General features: G+C 52.1%; 1 protein-coding gene across 9 annotated transcripts in view; it reads left to right on the forward strand.

Moving 5' to 3' along the window:
* Nucleotides 1–1,050: 1,050 nt before the first annotated feature.
* Nucleotides 1,051–6,601, forward strand: part of Plekhg3 (pleckstrin homology and RhoGEF domain containing G3) — a 46,131-nt gene continuing 40,580 nt past the window's right edge. For all 9 annotated transcript variants that reach the window (XM_031357201.1, XM_031357204.1, XM_031357206.1 and 6 more), the window contains exon 1: nucleotides 1,051–1,318. The gene's annotated coding sequence lies outside the window, so the exon portion shown is untranslated. The remainder of the gene's footprint in view (nucleotides 1,319–6,601) is intronic.

Here is a 6,601-nt window from a genome sequence, read left to right on the forward strand (position 1 = left end):
AAAGATTTATGCTTAGTGAGGTGTAGTAGCGCACACCTATAATTCCAGCACTCTGGAGGATCACCCAAGAGTTCAGGGCTAGCTTGGGCTACACAGTGTGGGCCTGTCTCAAATCAAAAAATAAAAACGATAATTAGGGCGTGATGGTGCACACCAGTAATCCCAACACTCCGGAGATAGAGGCTGGAGAATCATTACGCTCCAGATCACCCTCCGCCAATCTCTGCTAATTGAAATCCTGCTTCAAAAAAAAAAAAACCCACCAACCAAACACAAAAAATTTATGTTCTTGCTCAAAATCTAACTGGTCTGTATTCTATTTCCTTGTGGCACAACACCTCTCATCTCCCAATTTTCCCATCCCCCTAAATTTCCCAGGGCATGCCTTTTGTAGATAGCCAGATCGCACTCAAAATGGGGTCCACTGTCATTCAGGTTCCTCAATCTGTTTTCCTCACTAACAGTCCGGCTGAGCGCCCCACCCCGCCCCAAGTTATGCGCTTCTTATCTCTTTCTCGTCAGAAGGTAAGATTTTACAAACTGTAAAGAGCCACGGAGACCTAGTTTCGGTGAGGAATTCGAGACGTGCCCTTTCTGACTCAGCGGTCGTGGTGACCTGTTCCTGTAGGACCAGGACGTTCTTGCTTGCCATCTAGATCGGTGTTTCTCCTGGGAAAGAAAGCCCAGGCGGCTGGGCTCGGAGTCCTCTCTAGTAGGAACCCAGTCTGGAGGTATGGGCTGCCCTCTCGGCGCGAGATCAGGGCAGTGACACTAGAGTAACCCCACCACGTGCGTCTCCGGATCCTAAGAGTTCCAGGTGGCAAGGGGAGGCGGCCAGCGAGACCCACACGGCGGGCCACGCGCGTTAATCATTAGCCGCGGCGGCCGCTGCCTACAGCCCGAGCCCCAGCTCGCTCGCTCCGCCGCGAAGGTTCCCCGGGCCCCCCCAGAGCCGCCAATTGCTGGATCGCAGCCCCGAGCGCAGTCTCCACCCACTGGAAACATTCCTGGTCCGCCCCTCCCTGGCTCCCTCCCTCCTCTCTCCCTCCCTCCTTCCCTCCCGCCGCTGCCTGGACTCCGTTCAGCCGCAACTTCCTGCCGGGTGCTGGGGAACCGTGCACATTTCGGGGGTCCCCCGGAGTCTGGTGCTCGCAGCGGGCGGAGGCTGGGACCGCGGGGCGGCCAGCCGTGGGCGGGAGTGGCTGGCGGCCTCTGCGGCTTCCGAGAGCGACTTTCAAACTCGAGCCCGCTTCGCGGCGCCACCTGGGCAGCCCCGCGCGCCTGGCGCGTCGCGAGCCGGCGGGGCGGCCACCGCTTGGTGAGTGTCCCCAGGTTTGCCCCCTCTCCCTTTGCCCATGCTCGATTGGCGGCGGCGTGGCGGCGCTCTGCGGAGACTCCAGGCTAGCCCTCAGTGGGATGAGGACCTGGCTCCGGGCTGCCTCGGACGCCCTCGGAGGAGGTTGGAGCGCGGGAAGGTCGTGAGGGGAGTCACTTTTTGTCCCCTCCCCGGAAACCAAAGGGGCATAGGCTTTGCAGAGTTTGAAATCCGGGCATCCCTCGACCTTCCCGCCACCCCTTGTGTGCACTGACGCGCGTGGGCTAGCGCTTGCCTGAGACTGTGGGCCCTTCTAGAAGTATTCGCCTCTTGTCCCTCCAACTCAGGGGTTCGCAGGCACTCAGTCCTGTTCCGGGTTGGTGCCACACCGTGCTTCTGGGAATCTCAGCTGCCTATCCAGGCGGATTAGAGTGGGTGTCAGAAGCCAAGTGTCCAGGAGCTGCAAACCTAGAGCCCCTTGATGCTGCTCCTAACAGCCTCCACCTCCCACTCGTTAAATCGGTTTGGTTATTTGCACCCTTCTCTCAGACCTTCGATTTGGGAAGCTTCAAGTTTCAGTCGTTCGAGATGCTCCTTCCCTGGCATCGTTTTATTCTGGAGCTACTTTTGAAAACAAAGAAAAAAAAAAAAAAGGAACCAGCAGCGTGCTGGTTGGAGGGTGGAGAAAAGCGGCATTGCGAGGTAGTGCTAAAAGTTGGGTTAGAGTATCATCTAGAAGTAGATTAAGGGCTGTTAAGGTTGCTGACACCCCCACCCCACCCCCCAAAGAAACCGACCGGCACTAGAGAGAGCACATTACAGAGAACCCTAGTCTTAGGGTTCCCAGTCTTCCAAACTGTGCCTGTTCAAGAGTGCATTCCAGTCACAATTATCCCTTCAGAAATAATTAGTGTGGAGTATAATGACAGCCTGAGAGGGAGAGGAGAGGATGCTCCCTGCCGTGCCTGGCCTTACCTGCGAGAGTTCCTTCCCAGTCCCTCCTTTACTAAGCTGGAATCTTGCGCCACAGATGCTCAGCATAAAACCTGGGGACTAAATACCAGAAAGTCAACTATGGTGCTACTGTTATTCCTTATGGCTCTGGGCTCACTGGATGGCTCGCAGACCCCAGTTCTCATTTGTAGACATACTACCAACATGCCTGCTTGCCTCTGCAGGCCCCACTTTCTGGACTTTCCCACGTGGTGCTGGGAATCAGGAATGAAGCCGGGCCCGCTTTCATCCCTCCACTTAGTCCAGGCTGATAAGGGTGGTCAGTCTGTTTTAGAGTGGCCTTGGGGCTTTTCTACTGACTTTTATCAGAGGTGGCCCAGCTAGGAGAGTGGGAAGACCACTGGGCTGAGAGGCCGACAGGATTTTTTGCTAGAGGTTTAATGCTGGCTCTATTGCATCACATCAAAGATTGATCTGATCAGGTCTGAGGCTTTTTTCCTACATGGTTGGCCTGAAGCCAGATCTCACCCTCCCCCCAACTCACTTATCTTTTCTGACTCAGTTTCCATACAGAGTCGCTGTTTTTCTTTATAGGGGATGTGGTAACAATAAAAAAGGGTGGGTGGGTGGGGGGCTCTGTGAGAAGCATTCCATAAACTCCTATCAAAAAAAAAAATCCGTGTAGTGGTTGCAAGAGGCCCTTAACTGTTTGCTAGATATACCCCATGTGTGACCCAGGAGATGGTGGACACCAGGAGCCAACTGTGGCAGTTTACTCTCTGGCTTGTAATATCTTAGTCCCAGAGTAAACATTGGCTTTACCAAGCCCATTGCTATCGCAGGGTCACCGTGTTTACACTAGAACGGGCCAAAGGCCATGGCTTGAGAGGGGAGGGAAGGTGTAGGTCTCAGATGTAGGCTTGCTATTCCCACCCCACTCACAACCCTGTACAGGTTCTGGTCCTGAGACTGGAGGTTCCACGAGCCCTGACTGGCCCTGAAGGGGCTAATTGTGGAGCTGCTCTCTGTTGTGTTGTGGGTGGAGAGGACTGTGGTGATGGGAGGTGTTGTCATTGCAGCTGCACCGAGGGAGGGCTGACTTCAGTCCAGCCATCCCGGGCTGTTCTCTGGCCCAGGCCACTGCCCTGTCCCGCCCCCTCTGGCCAGCTGCATGTCCACAGGCCTTTGTTCAAGTGCAGAAGCCCTCCCTACTCATTACCCTCCTTCCCCAGTTTCTAGAAGCCCTCAGGACAGGATTTGGCATTACTACTAACAGAGAAAGCTCTTCTGGAGTCCCGTGTGTGTGTGTGTGTGTGTGTGTGTGTGTGTGTGTGTGTGTGTGTGTGTGTGTGTGTGGCACCGTCTGACCGACCTGGCAGGCTCATCCCCGTCTCTGTTACCTTTCCCTCCTCCTTCCTACATCGCGCATCTTAGATCTGTTTTATTTATTCATCCATTTTTATCTAGCATCTTCTACGTATGAATAGTGGAATTCTACTGGGGGAAGTGGACAGAAAACAAGATGGTCATTGAAAGTGCGAGTTTAAAGTTATCAGGAAGGTGTGCCAGGGAAGTGCTGGGGAAGGGTGGAGGTGACAGCTGTCCCTAGGGAAGGGACTTTGGAGTTGATCATGAGACATTTTTCTTTGAGCTCTGGATCCCTTGAAACCCAGGTCAACATCCTGATGGGATATTTAGGAGCAGCGTTTGGAGTTGCATAGACCTTAAGTTTAAATCTCAACTTGACAGCTTCCTAGCCCTGCGGCCATTTGTTGACTAGACTCCTTTATGTCTGTTTCTCACCTGCAAAGTGGAGTTAGTCATCCAGCCTACCACATGTGGCTTTGTGAGAGTGAACAAAGAGATAACACGTCTACAGCCCTCAGTGCGGTGAATTATGTCTCTGACTGAATTCTACAGAGGCGGCAGCAGATCTTTCCTGCCAAGTGCTAGCTAGGACTCTGGAAGAGAAGTATTTGAAGTGTTGGGAAGGATCAAGGGATTCAAAAGGAGGGCAGGGCCACTAGAAGGTTTCTGTCCATTTGGTAGTGAGTGAACCTCTCCATGCTACCCTGGATTGTAGCTGGTTGAGGATGCAGGATTCCCAGATGTGTGCCGGCCATTGTCCCTCAGATAGACAGGGTGACCTAGGGCAGCCCTGGCCTGCCTGGCTTTGGAATTCCCCTGCTTCCAGTCAGTTGGTGAATCACACCTTTGTGTCTAGCCTCTTTGCTTGGCTTCACCGATCTGAAGGCTGTCCATCCCTCTTCACCTTCATCCTCCATGTGGGTTTGTTTTGCTAGCCAGGGGTGGAGTGGGGTGGTGGGGTGAGGTGGGGTAGGGTGGAGGGGTGGGGTAAGGGGGGGTGAGGATGGGGAGCATGTTGAGATTAAGGGCTAAGGGAGTGAGGGGAAAGGGGTACACGATGAGCAGGCTGTTTAGGGAGAGTCTGATAGAGTTTCTGAGGTACCCTGCAAAGGCTTTTTTTGTTTTGTTTTGTTTTGTTTTGTTTTGTTTTGTTTTTGGTTTTTTCGAGACAGGGTTTCTCTGTGTAGCCTTGGCTCTCCTGAACTCACTCTGTAGACAGGCTGGCCTCAAACTCAGTAATCCACCTGCCTCTGCCTCCCAAGTGCTGGGATTAAAGGCGTGCGCCACCACCGCCCGGCGCAAAGACTTTTAATAAGGGCTCATTCACCAGGGACCAGAATGAATTAAAAATGTGGAGGTCAACTTGTGGGAGTCCTTCTACCATAGGGGTCCCTAAGGATCAAACTTGTAGGCCATTAGGCTTGGTTGTTACCACTGAGCTGTTTTGTTGGTGCAGAAATTAGTACAGTCTTGCTTCATTGTCTAGGCTGGCTTCTTTTTCCTGGGCTTTAAAAAATCTTTACTCAGAATTGCAACTGCCGGATTTTGGACAGTTATAGGCAGGCACTCTGAGAGCTCAGGGCCAGGCGCACGCAAGTCCAAACTGTCTCCGCCCAACCTGTGTGATGGGTCTCCTCCCCTCTCTGTTGGAACCACCAGCCTCCACCAGAGCAGTTTAATCTAAAATGCTGTTGTCAAAGTTTGTGGTCAGCGGTTTCCTGGGGGCCCTCCTGTGCAGGAAGTTAAAAATGTGCAGTGGAGGCCAGGCCTAGGGAAGTGGTCATCAGCCAGACCACTCCCACAAGGCCGCCACAGGCTCGTACATGCACAGGCAGGGCAGTCAGGCCCGCCCTGTGATGAAGGAACTTTTGGAGACTGTCAGTTGGTAGGTAGCCAGATAGAATCAGGCCTCAGAGGAAGTTAGGAAGAGGGCCTTGTGTAGCCTTGAACATGCTTGTGACATTGGTATTCAAACGTCAGGAGGAAGAAAACAGGGCCCTTGATCAGCAAGAGGCTGGTCTAGAGTTGCTAGCCGCTCTTCTGGTGTCAGCCATCTGGGGACCAGGATGTCTTGTTAACTGGATCGGAGCTATGTTGGCTTCTTTTCCAGACCATTTTCACCTGACACTTGTAGTGATCTACTCGCCTTTGCCTCCCTCGCGTTGAGATTAGTGCCGCCGCGTATGGCTCTGTTGCTTCCTTTCATGTAGAAGCTCTTGCAGGGCAGGGCCGGGGCCGTGCTCATTCCTGTTCTCATTCAGCAGTGGGAATAGTACAAAGTGTGATCTACAGGACACGATGGGCTGGTGCAGAGGCTCCACCTGGGAGGGAGCCCAGCTTGGTGGGCTTACCCGCCCTGGGAAGAATGCCCAGGTGGAGTCTGTACCGGGTGGGCTGGTGCCGTCTGGGAAAACTAAAGGACACCAGTATCTTGATAGTGCATTTGGCTGGCGTTTGGAGAGGATGCTTGTATTTAATGTCAAGGTTTAAGAAGACTCCTGTTCCGTGTGCTGAACAGCCTCAAGAGCTGAACATAGACTACTGAGCAGGGTTCTAGAAGGTACCAGGTACATGTAGGCCTTTTAGAAACATAGCGAGGGTCTTAGGAATTTCTCTAATTATTGCTAGAGTCTGAGTTGAGTTGGGAGAGAGGAATGTAAGATTTTTTTTTAAAGTCATTTTCTTTTGTGTATTTGATGTGTGTGTGTGTGTGTGTGTGTGTGTTTTCAGAGAACAGCTTACTTCTACCATGTAGGACCCAAGAGTTGAACTGAAATCATCAGGTGTGGTGGCAAGTACCTTTACCCACTGATACAGCTATCTGATATATATATATATTTTTTACTCTTGAACCCAAGTGGATGAACTGGGCTCTAGGGCCTTGTAAAAAATTTGAATATTCTAAAATTGATTCTGTTGTGTGTTTTTTTTGTTTTTTTTTTTGTTTTGTTTTGTTTTTTTGTT

This window comes from Mastomys coucha, unplaced genomic scaffold (assembly GCF_008632895.1).
Source record: "Mastomys coucha isolate ucsf_1 unplaced genomic scaffold, UCSF_Mcou_1 pScaffold6, whole genome shotgun sequence".
NCBI lineage: Eukaryota > Metazoa > Chordata > Mammalia > Rodentia > Muridae > Mastomys > Mastomys coucha.